Source organism: Salmo salar, chromosome ssa09 (genome assembly GCF_905237065.1).
Source record: "Salmo salar chromosome ssa09, Ssal_v3.1, whole genome shotgun sequence".
Taxonomy (NCBI): Eukaryota; Metazoa; Chordata; class Actinopteri; order Salmoniformes; family Salmonidae; genus Salmo; species Salmo salar.
In genome coordinates, this window is record NC_059450.1 from 143,131,165 (window position 1) to 143,149,037 (window position 17,873).

At 44.2% G+C, this 17,873-nt stretch overlaps 1 pseudogene; it reads right to left on the reverse strand.

Annotated features, from left to right (window-relative positions):
• Positions 1 to 3,116: 3,116 nt before the first annotated feature.
• Positions 3,117 to 17,873, reverse strand: part of LOC106613148 (proton-coupled amino acid transporter 4-like) — a 439,980-nt pseudogene continuing 425,223 nt past the window's right edge.

Genomic DNA, 17,873 nt, shown 5'->3' on the forward strand with positions numbered 1-17,873 from the left:
TACAGTGTTTATGTGTGTAGATGAGAGACAGTGTTTCTGTGTGTAGATGAGAGACAGTGTTTCTGTGTGTACATGAGAGTTACAGTGTTTCTGTGTGTACATGAGAGTTAGTGTTTCTGTGTAGATGAGAGACACAGTGTTTCTGTGTGTACATGAGAGTTACAGTGTTTCTGTGTGTAGATGAGAGACACAGTGTTTCTGTGTGTAGATGAGTTACAGTGTTTCTGTGTGTAGATGAGCATTACAGTGTTTCTGTGTGTAGATGAGAGACACAGTGTTTCTGTGTGTAGATGAGAGTTACAGTGTTTCTGTGTGTAGATGAGAGACACAGTGTTTCTGTGTGTAGATCAGAGACACAGTGTTTCTGTGTGTAGATGAGAGACAGTGTTTCTGTGTGTACATGTGAGACACAGTGTTTCTGTGTGTAGATGAGAGACAGTGTTTCTGTGTGTAGATGAGAGACAGTGTTTCTGTGTGTAGATGAGAGACACAGTGTTTCTGTGTGTAGATGAGCAGTGTTTCTGTGTGTAGATGAGCGTTACAGTGTTTCTGTGTGTAGATGAGAGACAGTGTTTCTGTGTGTAGATGAGAGACAGTGTTTCTGTGTGTAGATGAGTGACACAGTGTTTCTGTGTGTAGATGAGCAGTGTTTCTGTGTGTAGATGAGCGTTACAGTGTTTCTGTGTGTAGATGAGAGTTACAGTGTTTCTGTGTGTAGATGAGAGTTATAGTGTTTCTGTGTGTAGATGAGAGAGACAGTGTTTCTGTGTGTACATGAGAGTTACAGTGTTTCTGTGTGTAGATGAGAGACAGTGTTTCTGTGTGTCACATGATACAAAGTAAAGGGAAAGGGGGATACCTAGTCAGTTGTCCAACTGAATGTATTCAACTGAAATGTGTCTTCCGCATTTAACCCAACCCCTCTGAATCACAGGAGCGGGGGGCTGCCTTATACGGCATCATCGGTGACCGGGGAGCAGTTGTTGTTGGGGGTTAACTGCCTTGCTCAGGGGACAGATTTTTAACTTGTCGGCTCAGGGATTCCATCCAGAAACCTTTTGGTTATGGCCCAACGATCCTACCCACCAGGCTACCTGCCACCCCAGTATGACCCCCACCTAAATATAACCTAGTGCTATACATGGACTCATCCTATTACAGACCCTAGGTACCGACACCTTCTAAAGACTTCAACAATAGTCCTATTACAAGATGGAACGTGAGTTATTCCTCTGTCAAAAAACAACTTCACTTTGTTGGACCGTTTTCAAGGTACACAACTTATACATTTTTGTCAAAAGGAAACTTTATAATGGAAATGCATTTGGAAGTTGTGGTAAAAACTGTAGTCTCTAGTCAATTCCTACACTACTACTCCTCATTGGTTATCAATCCATGCAGCGAGCAAGACTTTTATTTCTGAGTGTTCCTCCCGAGTGGAGGGATCCATCCATGAATCATGGTCGCCCGCTTTGCTCCAACTGAAAAGGTTTCTCCACGAACAGAACAGGGATAAATGGATGTCTTTCAGGCACAACAAAGCAAATCATTTTAGAATGTCTGGGCGGGATTCGGAAGCGGTGGTGGGAACAGCAGCGGAGTGAGGAACTCATCATGTAAAACAAAAAGCGGATGCAAAACATATCAAAAAGACATATTGGTACATCGCACTGCAGACCTCCTGTGAGAGGAGTGGATGCTGTTCTGTTGTTCACAGCAGTGTTACAAGTTAGATGGTATGCTAATGCTTCAAGCTAATGCCCATCGTCACCAATCAGCTAGGATTATTTAGGTTTAATTGGGGAACTCGCTGGAAGACACCCTCAGAACAAACCAAGGGCCCTGGTGTTATTGAGCGTGTCTTGAGTGACGTTGGCGTTGCGTGGAAATGACTGTTGGAGACCTGTGACATCGTTTAACACCGTCAGACACTAACGCTTAGGTTTAACAGCAGTGCAACAAATGAGACATAATGAAGACTTTAGCATTAATGGTTTTCAATCGCAGCAGCGTCAGACAGAGTTCTTTGAGCTTTGTGATGGACGGTAATTGGGAGCGGAGTTTGCGTTATCACCAGGTAGTAGTTGCTGTATTGCACCATAAATTCACCAGTGTGCGGACACTGCATATGGTCTGTACTTAAATACTGATTAAATTGAGGGAACATTATCATTACCATACACGACTGTAGAAAATCCTGAGGGACAAATTGGACACTTAATGATGAGATCATATAGAATGCTGGGTTGAGAGGCAGTGAAATGGTACAGAGGAAATACATCCTGTAGAACAGTCACGTAGCATAGAGAGGGCCTTATATGTTACATTACAGTGGGTCCAAATACTCTTACATGGATTGTACTCATCATCTGCTCTCCTTTGCAACGGTAACCGTCATAGTCGGTAACCTTCACAGTAGGTAACCGCTGATCTGAGAAGGCAGGCGTTAAACATCCCATAATGAAATGCAGCGTCACACATTCACTCAACGGTAACACATCTAATCTCAGGCCACACACATAAAACCTGCAGGTCACATGATCATATGATAGACTGACACAACCGACCAATCACTCCTGTCAACATACAAATGAATAGATATGGAACGGATGTGGGTCTTTTCATTGTCAATCTCGTAGAGGAAGTCAATCACAGCCTCCCCACTGGGCATAGAGGTCAGTTCAATGTCTAGTTTTGATTTACATTTGGTTGAGTTGTCAACGTGAATTCAACAACAAAAAATTCACCACTTCGTTGGATTTAGGTTTAAAGTTGGGTGAAAAAAAGACACAATTCCCTTACTTTGATGACTTTTTTCAAACTCAATCAGTTTTACACGTTGACTCAACATCATCACATTGGATTTTTTTGGTTCAAATTATGTGGAAACAACGTTGATTTAACCAGTTTTCACGCAGTGGGTTCCCTCTCATCAGTTATGGCTTCTTTCCTGACATTGCTGAGTTCTACTGCATCATCACTGAACAGACAGACATTTCAGTGTTACGCATTATCTTCTCCTATATCTATGAATAAATATACATCATATTGCTGTGTTGGAAGATACTGCCACAGGGAGCAGTGTGGTCTTTGATAATTGAGTATTGGTTTAGTCCTGGTTAAATATAGCCAAGGTAGACAGGTAACCACAAACAAAGCTTAGTAGCCAACAGCAGGCATCTAATGTTATCAGAACTTGGCCGTTTACATATCAAAGAACCTTGATTGATGTGTCTATGAGGAGGTGTATGTGACTGTAAAAGGGTATATTCATGTTATGCATAAGTGTCTGTAGAGCACGACCTTGGGGACTTCATGAGTTCATGACATGATAGGTCAAAAGTCAAGAACATGGGGCAGGGGATGAAAGGGCAGGGCTCCGAGTCTCTTGGTTCTCGATTGTGTTCCTATCTGTATAGCTCCTAAAGAAACTAAACCAGAGGAGAAGACAACAAGCTGCAAAGCCGGTTTTGGTTTTGTCTTTGCTTTAGTCTCACCAGGACGCCCGCACTCCTGCCTCTTTTTCACCTGCGTTTCCCCTTGGGTAGCCTGAAGATTGGGTCGGAGGTAAATAAAAAGCAGAGGGCAGATGAGTCCGAAGTCGAAGCCGGAATTGAGGTTAGTAACTGCCGATCTGATGTTCAAAAGGTTCTTGTCGATCATAAGAAATTATAGCGGATCCCCACTCCCCAAGGGTTGAAAAACCATATTAGGGGTTATACATTCACCAACAATACAATATGGAGAATATGGTTTCAGATGATGTACTCTGAGACCTGCCTATAGAAGGGCTGTTGTTTCCCTGTGACATCATACATTCATGATTTAGTTTTTGATTAGATTTTCCCCTCTGATAGAGATGAGGCAGAGACAATGTTACACTAGCCCTACTGGAGATGGAGAGAGAACTCTTGATCACCATGGTGAATGTGCTGAAGCTGGTAATGTGTGGGTGAAGCTCGTTGGGGATGTTTATGCTTGTGTATGTGTATGCATTTTATACACTCTGTGTGCCACAAATGGTGTTCCTATGTCTGTGTACTCCATAACATCCATATGAAAGGGTTCTATGTGGTTAGGGCTTTGTACAGTAGTGTCTTTCCTATGTTTCTATGCTGTGTATTTGGTTCTACTTTTTAGATATGACAAAACAAGGATCCAGCACACAACCATATGAAAAACAATCTGTAAGCGAACACATTGTCTGCTCAACGTTTATTCTCCTGCTGCCCTAGGAGCCATACCTACAGGTCATTTTAAGGTAATCCAAGGTCACTCCAAGTTCACTGCAGCAGCAGCAGGTGTGGTCCAGTTCCCACCTAGCTCCTCAGACATCCCCAAGGCCCCAGCCACAGCTGTAGCAGCAGCAACAGTTAGGTTCTGAGCTGCTTCCCTGATGACCTTCGGAGGCTCCTCTGAGGAGACGATCTCTGCCATGGTGACGTATGTCCCAGCCAGGAACCCTATAAAGCCCACCACAGCGATGACAAGGTCCTTCACCAACATGGCTGGCTTCAGCGGTCGGTCTGAGAAGGTGATGAGCTCCACCAGGGGGTGGAAGACCAGGGCCAGGGCACTGCTGGACACGGCACCCACCAGGGAGATGACCAAGTCCAGACGAGGGATCAGCACGGCAAAGGAGACTGGAGAGAGAGAGGGGAGGGAAGGGCAGAGGGAGAGAAGTAGAGAGGTGATAAAGAAATCCAGGGGGGAGGCAATAAAGAGGGGAGGGGGAGGGTGAAGTGAGAGAGGAGATAAGAAAAGGAAGGGAAAAGGATGGAGTGGGGGGTTGTAGAGAGCGGAGAGATAGGGAGAGAAGTACGGAGGTCATCAAACAGAGCATGGAAACAGATGTCTAGAGACAAATTAATCAAGCTGCCACACATGCATACCACAGCACAGACACTTCCCATTCAATATGCAGTTGAAGTCGGAAGTTTACATACCCTTAGGTTGGAGCTAAAAATGCCAACATCGGTATCGGCCCGATGTCTAGTTTAACGCCGATGTGCAATACCGATGTCAAAGCTGACGTGCATACCTACAGTTGAAGTCGGAATTTTACATACACTTAGGTTGGAGTCATTACAACTTGTTTTACAACTCCTCCACAAATGTCTTGTTAAAACCTGTTAGGGCTAGGGGGCAGTATTTGCACGGCTGGATAAAAAAATGTACCCGATTTAATCTGGTTACTAATCCTACCCAGTAACTAGAATATGCATATACTTATTATATATGGATAGAAAACACCCTAAAGTTTATAAAACTGTTTGAATGGTGTCTGTGAGTATAACAGAACTCATTTGGCAGGCAAAACCCTGAGACATTTTCTGACAGGAAGTGGATACCTGATGTGTTGTATTACCTTTAAACCTATGCCATTGAAAAACACAGGGGCTGAGGAATATTTTGGCACTTCCTATTGCTTCCACTAGATGTCACCAGCCTTTACAAAGTGTTTTGAGTCTTCTGGAGGGAGATCTGACCGAACAAGAGCCATGGAACGATGATGGCCCATTAGACACCTGGCGCGCGAGTTCATGTTGGGTACCCTCGTTCCAATACGTTATAAAAGAGAATGCATTCGTCCACCTTGAATATTATTCATGTTCTGGTTAAAAAGGCCCTAATGATTTATGCTATACAACGTTTGACATGTTTGAACGAACGTAAATATATTTTTTCCCCTCGTTCATGAAGTGAAGTCCGGCGGGCTTAGATCATGTGCTAACAAGACGGAGATTTTTAGACATAAATGATGAGCTTTTTTGAACAAAACTACATTCGTTATGGACCTGTGATACCTGGAAGTGACATCTGATGAAGAGAATCAAAGGTAATGGATTATTTACATAGTATTTTCGATTTTAGATCTCCCCAACATGACGGCTAGTCTGTATCGCAACACGTATTTTTCTGGGCGCAGTGCTCAGATTATTGCAAAGTGTGATTTCCCAGTAAGGTTATTTTTAAATCTGGCAAGTTGATTGCGTTCAAGAGATGTAAATCTATAATTCTTTAAATGACAATATAATATTTTACCAATGTTTTCTAATTTTAATTATTTAATTTGTGGTGCTGACTTGACTGCCGGTTATTGGAGGGAAACGATTTCCTCAACATCAATGCCATAGTAAAACGCTGTTTTTGGATATAAATATGAACTTGATAGAACTAAAAATGCATGCATTGTCTAACATAATGTCCTAGGAGTGTCATCTGATGGAGATTGTAAAAGGTTAGTGCATCATTTTAGCTGGTTTTATGGTTTTGGTGACCCTGTCTTTGAATTGACAAAACATTACACACAACTCTTGTAAATGTACTGTCCTAACATACTCTAAATTTATGCTTTCGCCTTAAAACCTTTTTGAAATCATAAAACGTGGTTAGATTAAGGAGATGTTTATCTTTCAAAGGGTGTAAAATAGTTGTATGTTTGAAAAATTTGAATTTTGACATTTATTTGGATTCAAATTTGCCGCTCTTGAAATGCACCTGCTGTTGATGGAGTGCACCACGGGTGGGATGCTTGCGTCCCACCTAGCCCATAGAGGTTAACAAACTATAGTTTTGGCAAGTTGGTTAGTACATCTACTTTGTGCATGACACAATACATTTTCCCTACAATTGTTTACAGACAGATTATTTCACTTATAATTCATTGTATCACAATTCCAGTAGGTCAAAAGTTTACATACACTAAGTTGACTGTTTAAACAGCTTGGAAAATTTCAGAAAATGATGTCACGGCTTTAGAAGCTTCTGATAGGCTAATTGACATTTTTTTGAGTCAATTGGAGGTGTACCTGTCGATGTATTTCAAGGCCTACCATAAAATCCAGTGCCTCTTTGCTTGACATCATGGGAAAATCAAAAGAAATCAGCCAAGACCTCAGAAAAAAACTGTAGACCTCTACAAGTCTGGTTCATCCTTGGGAGCAATTTCCAAACGCCTGAAGGTACCACGTTCATCTGTACAAACAATAGAACGCATGTATAAACACCATGAGGCCACGCAGCCGTCATACTTCTCAGGAAGGAGACGCGTTCTGTCTCCTAGAGATGAATGTACTTTGGTGTGAAAAGTACAAATCAATCCCAGAACAACAGCAAAGGACCTTGCGAAGATGCTGCAGGAAACAGGTACAAAAGTATCTACATCCACAGTAAAACGAGTCCTATATCGACGTAACCTGAAAGGCCGCTAAGCAAGGAAGAAGCCACTGCTCCAAAACCGCCATAAAAAAGCCAGACTACGGTTTGCAACTGCACATGGGGACAAAGATCGTACTTTTTGGAGAAATGTCCTCTGATCTGATGAAACAAAACAGAACTGTTTGGCCATAAAGACCATCCTTATGTTTGGAAGAAAAAGGGGAATGCTTGAAAGCCGAAGAACACCATCCCAACCGTGAAGCACGGGGGTGGCAACATCATGTTGTGGGGGTGCTTTGCTGCAGGAGGGACTGGTGCATTTCACAAAATAGATGGCATCATGAGGTAGGAAAATGATGTGGATATATTGAAGCAATATCTCAAAACATCAGTCAGGAAGTTAAAGCTTGGTCGCAAATGGGTCTTCCAAATGGACAATGACCCCAAGCATACTTCCAAAGTTGTGGCAAAATGGCTTGAGGACAACAAAGTCAAGGTATTGGAGTGGCCATCACAAAGCCCTGACCTCAATCCTATAGGAAATTTGCGGGCAGAACTGAAAAAGCGTGTGCGAGCAAAGAGGCCTACAAACCTGACTCAGTTACACAAGCTCTGTCAGGAGGAATGGGCCAAAATTCACCCAACTTATTGTGGGAAGCTTGTGGAAGGCTACCCGAAACGTTTGACCCAAGTTAAACAATTTAAAGGCAATGCTACCAAATACTAATTGAGTGTATGTGAACTTCTGACCAACTGGGAATGTGATGAAAGAAATAAAAGCTGAAATAAATCATTCTCTCTTCTATTATTCTGACATTTCACATTCTTAAAATAAAGTGGTGATCCTAGCTGACCTAAGACAGGCAATTTTTACAAGGATTAAATATCAAGAATTGTGAAAAACTGAGTTTAAATGTATTTGGCTAAGGTGTATGTAAACTTCCCACTTCAACTGTACATGAGTTTCCATGGTGGAAAATCCCAAATCTCTCATCCCTACAGTATAGGCCATACCAACAATTTACAAAAATGCAATGCCTGCAAACCACCTTCCAGCTGGAACTGGTATCATTTAACAATGAGTCACACATGAAAGCAGCGGTCGAGATAAAGTCGTGGGCCCTTAGAGGCCCTCACAGACACACTGAAAATCAAACCCCAGACCGCAGTACCCTAAACCTTTGATATTTAAACTTCCCTTTTAAGTTGGCCTCCTAATTTCACTTTTTCAGGGGCCAGTTGAGGGGAGGTGAGTATGGGAGGAGGGGAGTATGGGAGGTAACTGTGAACATGGCTTGGTGTTACTGTTAGCATGCTGACAGTACTTCCTGTTAGTTTCACATACAGGCAGGCCCCCACTGCAGGGCATGTGTTTGTTGGCAGAGAGAGGGATGGAACGGGGGTTAGCAGTTAGAGAAAAATACAGAGAGAAAGAGAGAGGGAGAGAGAGAGACAGAGAGGGGGAGGCAAAAAGTAGAATGGCAGGTAGAGAGGAGTGCAGGATTAAAGTTCAGGGGCTTAAAAGGGGCACACACGTGGTACGCTCATCTAGAAATACCCAGGTTCTGGGGACCGTACATGGTCATTGAGACACCAACAACAGCAACCGAGAAATCTAATGTAACCCGAATAGTCTCATCCAGCTCTCCCACCTCACCAACATTTCCACAGGAGAGAGTCTCTGGAGAGACATGTTAACATGTTTGATCTCAGATCCACACAGCAGGAGCAGAGGTAGCGCTTACACACAAACACAAACATACACAAATAACTCTCAGACTAAACACAGACACTCAACAAAAAAATAAAATGGCTTCTTCGCCTCAGAGGATCACACCCCAAAATCTGTCACGACTATAGTTACATTTCATCAAATCATGCATTATTTACCTCAGAGCAGGACATCAAATGGCAACTTACTATTATAACATCACATGAATAACTGACCAATCATAGTCTATCACTGTCTGTTATGAGTCATTTCTAGCCTATAAGTTGAGAGCATCGGGCCAGTAACCGAAAGGTCGCTGGTTCGAATCCCTGAGCCGTCTAGGGGAAAAATCTGCCCTAACCCTAATTGTTCCTGTAAGTCGCTCCAGAGAAGAGCATCTGCTAAATGACTAAAATGTAAAAAAAATATATCCACCCAAAATGCAGCCTGTCAGTCAGAAATACATGCATTCACCTAGTAAAGTGGTTATCTTTTCAAATGCAAATCGCTTTAGTGTGACATTATACAAGGAAATGGATTTGGTTTGGTTTCACAAAAGCCCATCCACCCTCAAAATATATATATATTTTATGTTGTTATGTGACTCCTATTGATATGGTTTTTGGAGCAAAAATGCAATTCTTCCATCATTTCATTGCATGTATGTCTCACTGAATGCATTTATCTCATTGCAACATTTCATTGCCTTCAATTGAAATCAGTTGAGAGACAGAAAATAAAAAGCATCTGAAAGGGAGCCTGCTGTGAATATCAATGAGATAAACATGACAGTGATGCTTCATCTCAGGTGACTACCCAGGTATTTCACTAGAAACTCAAAAAGTACATCTATTGCAGAGCCCTCAGAAGTACATGACACTATAAGAACATAACATGACACTATAAATATGATGGAACATAACATGACACTATAAATATGATGGAACATAACATGACACTATAAATATGATGGAATATAACATGACACTATAAATATGATGGAACATAACATGACACTATAAATATGATGGAACATAACATGACACTATAAATATGATGGAACATAACATGACACTATAAATATGATGGGACATAACATGACATGATATGAGCCTTGACCACATACATCCATTAGTGCTGAATAAACATGTGAGGTTGCAACTGCTCCTCCAGCCCAACTCCCCACTCTGTAACGACCTGTCTAATGTGCTATTGATCCTATTAACCAGTTACATTGAGCCAGATTCCATACTAAACCAACACAGCCCTGCCCAATGCCCTTCACGTGTTCATAGATTACTGTGTGAGGAGGGGAGTGTGTGTGTGTTATGTTGTGTTCAGTACAGACACAACAAAGTCCTCATAGGGATCACAGTCTGGATCGAGCAGAGGGAGTTGACAGTCCAATGTCTCTACTGTATATAATGTAGTCCAGGAAAACTAGTGGTCACAGAAGAATGTCATTATATATCGCACCTTTGAGAGGGTGCAAAATGGAAAGAGAGTAAGGTAGAGATGTAATGTCTCTGTCTGTCATCGGTCTTGATAATTGTATGACCTTTACCAAGAGTTGGGGGTCAATTTCAATTCAAAATGTTCCTCATTGAAAAGCATTGAAGATCATTTTTAAAGGTTTTTTTATTTGGCATTTTATATGATTCTACAGATAACAGACAGAACAGCTGGAGGGCAGAACACACGGATCCCCTACCAAATCAAACCCAACCCACCCCCTCATGCTCTAACAGAACACACACGGATCCCCTACCAAATCAAACCCACCCCAATCCCTCATGCTCTAACAGAACACACACGGATCCCCAACCAAATCAAACCCACCCCAATCCCTCATGCTCTAACAGAACACACACGGATCCCCTACCAAATCAAATCAAACCCACCCCCTCATGCTCTAACAGAACACACACGGATCCCCTACCAAATCAAACCCACCCCAATCCCTCATGCTCTAACAGAACACACACGGATCCCCTACCAAATCAAACCCAACCCAATCCCTCATGCTCTAACAGAACACACACGGATCCCCTACCAAATCAAATCAAACCCACCCCAATCCCTCATGCTCTAACAGAACACACATGGATCCCCTACCAAATCAAACCCACCCCAATCCCTCATGCTCTAACAGAACACACACGGATCCCCTACCAAATCAAATCAAACCCACCCCCTCATGCTCTAACAGAACACACATGGATCCCCAACCAAATCAAATCAAACCCACCCCAATCCCTCATGCTCTAACAGAACACACACGGATCCCCTACCAAATCAAACCCAACCCAATCCCTCATGCTCTAACAGAACACACACGGATCCCCTACCAAATCAAACCCACCCCCTCATGCTCTAACAGAACACACACGGATCCCCTACCAAATCAAACCCACCCCAATCCCTCATGCTCTAACAGAACACACACGGATCCCCAACCAAATCAAACCCACCCCAATCCCTCATGCTCTAACAGAACACACACGGATCCCCTACCAAATCAAATCAAACCCACCCCCTCATGCTCTAACAGAACACACATGGATCCCCTACCAAATCAAACCCACCCCCTCATGCTCTAACAGAACACACACGGATCCCCTACCAAATCAAACCCACCCCAATCCCTCATGCTCTAACAGAACACACACGGATCCCCAACCAAATCAAACCCACCCCAATCCCTCATGCTCTAACAGAACACACACGGATCCCCAACCAAATCAAACCCACCCCAATCCCTCATGCTCTAACAGAACACACACGGATCCCCTACCAAATCAAACCCACCCCAATCCCTCATGCTCTAACAGAACACACATGGATCCCCTACCAAATCAAACCCACCCCAATCCCTCATGCTCTAACAGAACACACACGGATCCCCTACCAAATCAAACCCAACCCAATCCCTCATGCTCTAACAGAACACACACGGATCCCCTACCAAATCAAACCCACCCCAATCCCTCATGCTCTAACAGAACACACACGGATCCCCTACCAAATCAAACCCACCCCAATCCCTCATGCTCTAACAGAACACACACGGATCCCCTACCAAATCAAATCAAACCCACCCCAATCCCTCATGCTCTAACAGAACACACACGGATCCCCTACCAAATCAAATCAAACCCACCCCAATCCCTCATGCTCTAACAGAACACACATGGATCCCCTACCAAATCAAATCAAACCCACCCCAATCCCTCATGCTCTAACAGAACACACATGGATGCCCAACCAAATCAAATCAAACCCACCCCAATCCCTCATGCTCTAACAGAACACACACGGATCCCCTACCAAATCAAACCCACCCCAATCCCTCATGCTCTAACAGAACACACATGGATCCCCAACCAAATCAAATCAAACCCACCCCAATCCCTCATGCTCTAACAGAACACACACGGATCCCCAACCAAATCAAATCAAACCCACCCCCTCATGCTCTAACATGGCTATTCCCAAACTGGGGTATGCGTAATGCCGTCGGGGGTACGGAAATAAAAATTACATGAAACCTTCACTTTTGCGTAGACATTTAGAAACAAAACATGCCAATTTGAAAAATAAGCCAAGGGACTTTTTTGAGCAAGAATTAAGATGACTTTCGAGAAGTAAGACATGTATAAAAGCAACAGAAACCATTAATAAGAAGGGTCTAGAAGCGTCGTATATGGTGAGCTACAGAATGGCGAGGACAGGCAAGCCCCATACTATTGTGGAGGACTTCTTTCTGCTGCCGTGGATATGGCTGGGGCTGGGGGAAAATGCCCCAAAAATATACAGACAATTTCTTCATAAAACAACACTGTTTCACTACGCATCAGTGACATGGCAGGAGATGTTTTGAAACAATTACTGCTTCATATACCAGCCAGTAAATTCTATGCGTTACAGCTGGATGAGTCAACAGATGTGGCGGGCCTGGCACAGCTCCTGGTATATGTCTGTTACATTAATGGGGGGGGTCAATTAAGGAAGACATCCACTTCTGCAAACCACGGAAACAAGGACAACAAGATAATATGTTTTTTAAGTACTGGACAGCTTTGTGACATCAAATGGACTTTGGTGGTATGGTTGAAAAATTGCAAGACTATGTTATAATGCTTTTATTGCATCAAATGGTAGTTTTATGCAACAGAATAAAGTATTCTGTTAACTATTGTGTGTGTGTTCTACTGAGGATGGGCCTCTGGGAGATTTTATTGTATTTTTTATTTCACCTTTATTTAACCAGGTAGGCTAGTTGAGAACAAGTTCTCATTTACAACTGCGACCTGGCCAAGATAAAGCAAAGCAGTGTGACACAGACAACAACACATGGAGTTACACATGGAGTAAACAATAAACACTGACAGGAGATTTACAATGTCTTTTGGGTGATAAAACCTAAAGAGCATTCCAGAGCATGAGTTAATGTTTCTGTTGTATACCGTACCAGGAAGAGTTGGTTCCAGTTTGGAGTAGGAGGACCAGACACTGGTCTCTATACAATGAAAACAGTTGACACAGCAGATGCTGTCTGCTATGTATTATAGGTATCTTTCATACAGATCTTAACCTTGTGACCCATTCTATACATCTGTTGTTCGTCATGTAGGTTGAAAGGGGTGTATCTTGGCTATAAAAGACCTTTGTACTTTTGTCTCGTGGCTCTCAACGAATCATTTGACCGTGAATCGTCGACCAGCCATCATTATCGTAGAGCACTCAATAGATTCACTTTATATGTGTGTTGTATTGACCTGCTCCATTATTAATAAGTGATTAAAGATTTAGTTTAAGTATAACTCTGACTTGTGTGATAAGTTTGTCTCTCCTCATTTGATAGTTAAGAAATGAACCACCACAGTGGCCAAGACGTCTTGGGAGACATAGTGGAGTGGTAACGCGCATGCAAGCAGTTGCTCCCGACGCCACTTGGGTACACTGCAGCATCCACCGAGAGGCTCTTGCTGCCAAGGGAATGCCTGACAGCTTGAAATATGTTTTGGACACTACAGTGTCACCCTTCCTAGGAGAGGGGGTGACCTTGATAATTTATTGTTAAAACGAGAGGCTGCCTGGATCTTTAATTTAAAGACCCTTGCACCCTTCGGTCTCAACATAGACTTTGATCTTAAGCCATTCTTGTGATTATTGTGACTTTGCCATTGTAATTGTTTGTAAGCTTGTGTAGTCTAAAATGAATCTATGATCGTATGCTATCCATTTGTTTTTTTGTATGCTGTTCTTTGTATGCCATTTTTATATTTGAGAATTAACCAATGATATTAGGCCACACTTGGCCATGATTACAGACACCTGTGTGTCTTTTGATACTACTATATAAACGACTCATCTCGCAGTGTTTGTGATCATACCCTGATGAAGACAGCTTGGCTGTCGAAACGTTGGATATTACATTTTTGCATCTGAGCTCCTAGAGTGTGCGGCTCTCCCTTATTTTCAAGTTGGACACTACAGTGAAAATGGTTCCCTTTGTTAAAACAAGGCCCCTGAATTCTTGTGTATTTTCTGCATTATGCAATGATATGGGCAGCGACCATATAATGCTTTTACAACATACAGAAGTGCGCTGGTTATCAAGGGGCAAAGTACTGACAGGTTTTTTTTAATTGAGAGACGAGCTTAAAGTTTTCTTTACTGTCCATAATTTTCACTTGTCTGACCGCTTGCATGATGACGAGTTTCTCACACGACTGGCCTTTCTGGGTGATATTTTTTCTCGCCTGAATGATCTGAATCTAGGATTACAGGGACTCTCCACAACAATATTCAATGTGCGGGGCAAAATTGAGGCTATGATTAAGAAGTTGGAGCTCTTCTCTGTCTGCATTAGCAAGGACAACACACAGGTCTTTCCATCATTGTATGATTTTTCGTGTTTCAATGAACTCAAGCTCACGCACAATGTCAAATGTGATATAGCGAAGCACCTAAGCGAGATGGGTGTGCAATTACGCAGGTACTTTCATGCCCTGCCTCCAGTCCACTTACCGATATCTGAACAAGAGAGCCTCATTGAAACAAGCGGTTCTGTGAAAATGTAATTTAATCAGAAGCCACTGCCAGATTTCTGGATAAGGCTGCGCTCAGAGTATCCTGCCTTGGCAAATTGCGCTGTTAAGACACTGATGCCCTTTGCAACCACGTACCTATATGAGAGTGGATTCTCGGCCCTCAATAGCATGAAAACTAAATGATTGAAGACTGAGACTCTCTCCAATACAACCCAATATTGCAGAGTTATGTGCATCCTTTCAAGCACACCCTTCTCATTATTCACAATTTTTGTGGAACAAATACGGTTTTATATGTAAGATGGCTAAATAAACAGTCAAAATATTGATTATTGTTGTTTGTGCCCTGGTCCTATAAGAACTCTTTGTCACTTCCCACGAGCCGGGTTGTGACAAAAACTCTCACTCATTCTTATGTTTAATAAATGTATTGTATAGTGTGTGTGTGGCAGGCTTACAATGATGGCAAAAAACAAACATTTAAGAGTGCACTGACCCTGGTGCTAGAGGGGTACGCAGCTGGAGGTTGAATGTTTGAAGGGGTACGGGACTATACAAATTTTGGGAACCACTGCTCCCCCCCCCCCGCCACTCTATAGAACTGGTTAGAGGGGCCTCCTGTGGTACCACTCTATAGAACTGGTTAGAGGGGCCTCCTGTGGTGCCACTCTATAGAACTGGTTAGAGGGGCCTCCTGTGGTGCCACTCTATAGAACTGGTTAGAGGGGCCTCCTGTGGTGCCACTCTATAGAACTGGTTAGAGGGGCCTCCTGTGGTGCCACTCTATAGAACTGGTTAGAGGGGCCTCCTGTGGTACCACTCTATAGAACTGGTTAGAGGGGCCTCCTGTGGTGCCACTCTATAGAACTGGTTAGAGGGGCCTCCTGTGGTACCACTCTATAGAACTGGTTAGAGGGGCCTCCTGTGGTACCACTCTATAGAACTGGTTAGAGGTGCCTCCTGTGGTACCACTCTATAGAACTGGTTAGAGGGGCCTCCTGTGGTACCACTCTATAGAACTGTTTAGAGGGGCCTCCTGTGGTACCACTCTATAGAACTGGTTAGAGGGGCCTCCTGTGGTACCACTCTATAGAACTGGTTAGAGGGGCCTCCTGTGGTACCACTCTATAGAACTGGTTAGAGGGGCCTCCTGTGGTGCCACTCTATAGAACTGGTTAGAGGGGCCTCCTGTGGTGCCACTCTATAGAACTGGTTAGAGGGGCCTCCTGTGGTGCCACTCTATAGAACTGGTTAGAGGGGCCTCCTGTGGTGCCACTCTATAGAACTGGTTAGAGGGGCCTCCTGTGGTACCACTCTATAGAACTGATTAGAGGGGCCTCCTGTGGTGCCACTCTATAGAACTGGTTAGAGGGGCCTCCTGTGGTGCCACCCTATAGAACTGGTTAGAGGGGCCTCCTGTGGTGCCACTCTATAGAACTGGTTAGAGGGGCCTCCTGTGGTGCCACTCTATAGAACTGGTTAGAGGGGCCTCCTGTGGTACCACTCTATAGAACTGGTTAGAGGGGCCTCCTGTGGTACCACTCTATAGAACTGGTTAGAGGTGCCTCCTGTGGTACCACTCTATAGAACTGGTTAGAGGGGCCTCCTGTGGTACCACTCTATAGAACTGTTTAGAGGGGCCTCCTGTGGTACCACTCTATAGAACTGGTTAGAGGGGCCTCCTGTGGTACCACTCTATAGAACTGGTTAGAGGGGCCTCCTGTGGTGCCACTCTATAGAACTGGTTAGAGGGGCCTCCTGTGGTGCCACTCTATAGAACTGGTTAGAGGGGCCTCCTGTGGTGCCACTCTATAGAACTGGTTAGAGGGGCCTCCTGTGGTGCCACTCTATAGAACTGGTTAGAGGGGCCTCCTGTGGTACCACTCTATAGAACTGATTAGAGGGGCCTCCTGTGGTACCACTCTATAGAACTGATTAGAGGGGCCTCCTGTGGTGCCACTCTATAGAACTGGTTAGAGGGGCCTCCTGTGGTGCCACTCTATAGAACTGGTTAGAGGGGCCTCCTGTGGTACCACTCTATAGAACTGGTTAGAGGGGCCTCCTGTGGTGCCACTCTATAGAACTGGTTAGAGGGGCCTCCTGTGGTACCACTCTATAGAACTGGTTAGAGGGGCCTCCTGTGGTACCACTCTATAGAACTGGTTAGAGGGCCCTCCTGTGGTACCACTCTATAGAACTGGTTAGAGGGGCCTCCTGTGGTACCACTCTATAGAACTGGTTAGAGGGGCCTCCTGTGGTGCCACTCTATAGAACTGGTTAGAGGGGCCTCCTGTGGTGCCACTCTATAGAACTGGTTAGAGGGGCCTCCTGTGGTGCCACTCTATAGAACTGGTTAGAGGCGCCTCCTGTGGTGCCACTCTATAGAACTGGTTAGAGGGGCCTCCTGTGGTACCACTCTATAGAACTGGTTAGAGGGGCCTCCTGTGGTGCCACTCTATAGAACTGGTTAGAGGGGCCTCCTGTGGTGCCACTCTATAGAACTGGTTAGAGGGGCCTCCTGTGGTGCCACTCTATAGAACTGGTTGGAGGGGCCTCCTGTGGTGCCACTCTATAGAACTGTTTAGAGGGGCCTCCTGTGGTGCCACTCTATACAACTGGTTAGAGGGGCCTCCTGTGGTGCCACTCTATAGAACTGGTTAGAGGGGCCTCCTGTGGTGCCACTCTATAGAACTGGTTAGAGGGGCCTCCTGTGGTGCCACTCTATAGAACTGGTTAGAGGGGCCTCCTGTGGTGCCACTCTATAGAACTGGTTAGAGGGGCCTCCTGTGGTGCCACTCTATAGAACTGGTTAGAGGGGCCTCCTGTGGTGCCACTCTATAGAACTGGTTAGAGGGGCCTCCTGTGGTGCCACTCTATAGAACTGGTTAGAGGGGCCTCCTGTGGTGCCACTCTATAGAACTGGTTAGAGGGGCCTCCTGTGGTGC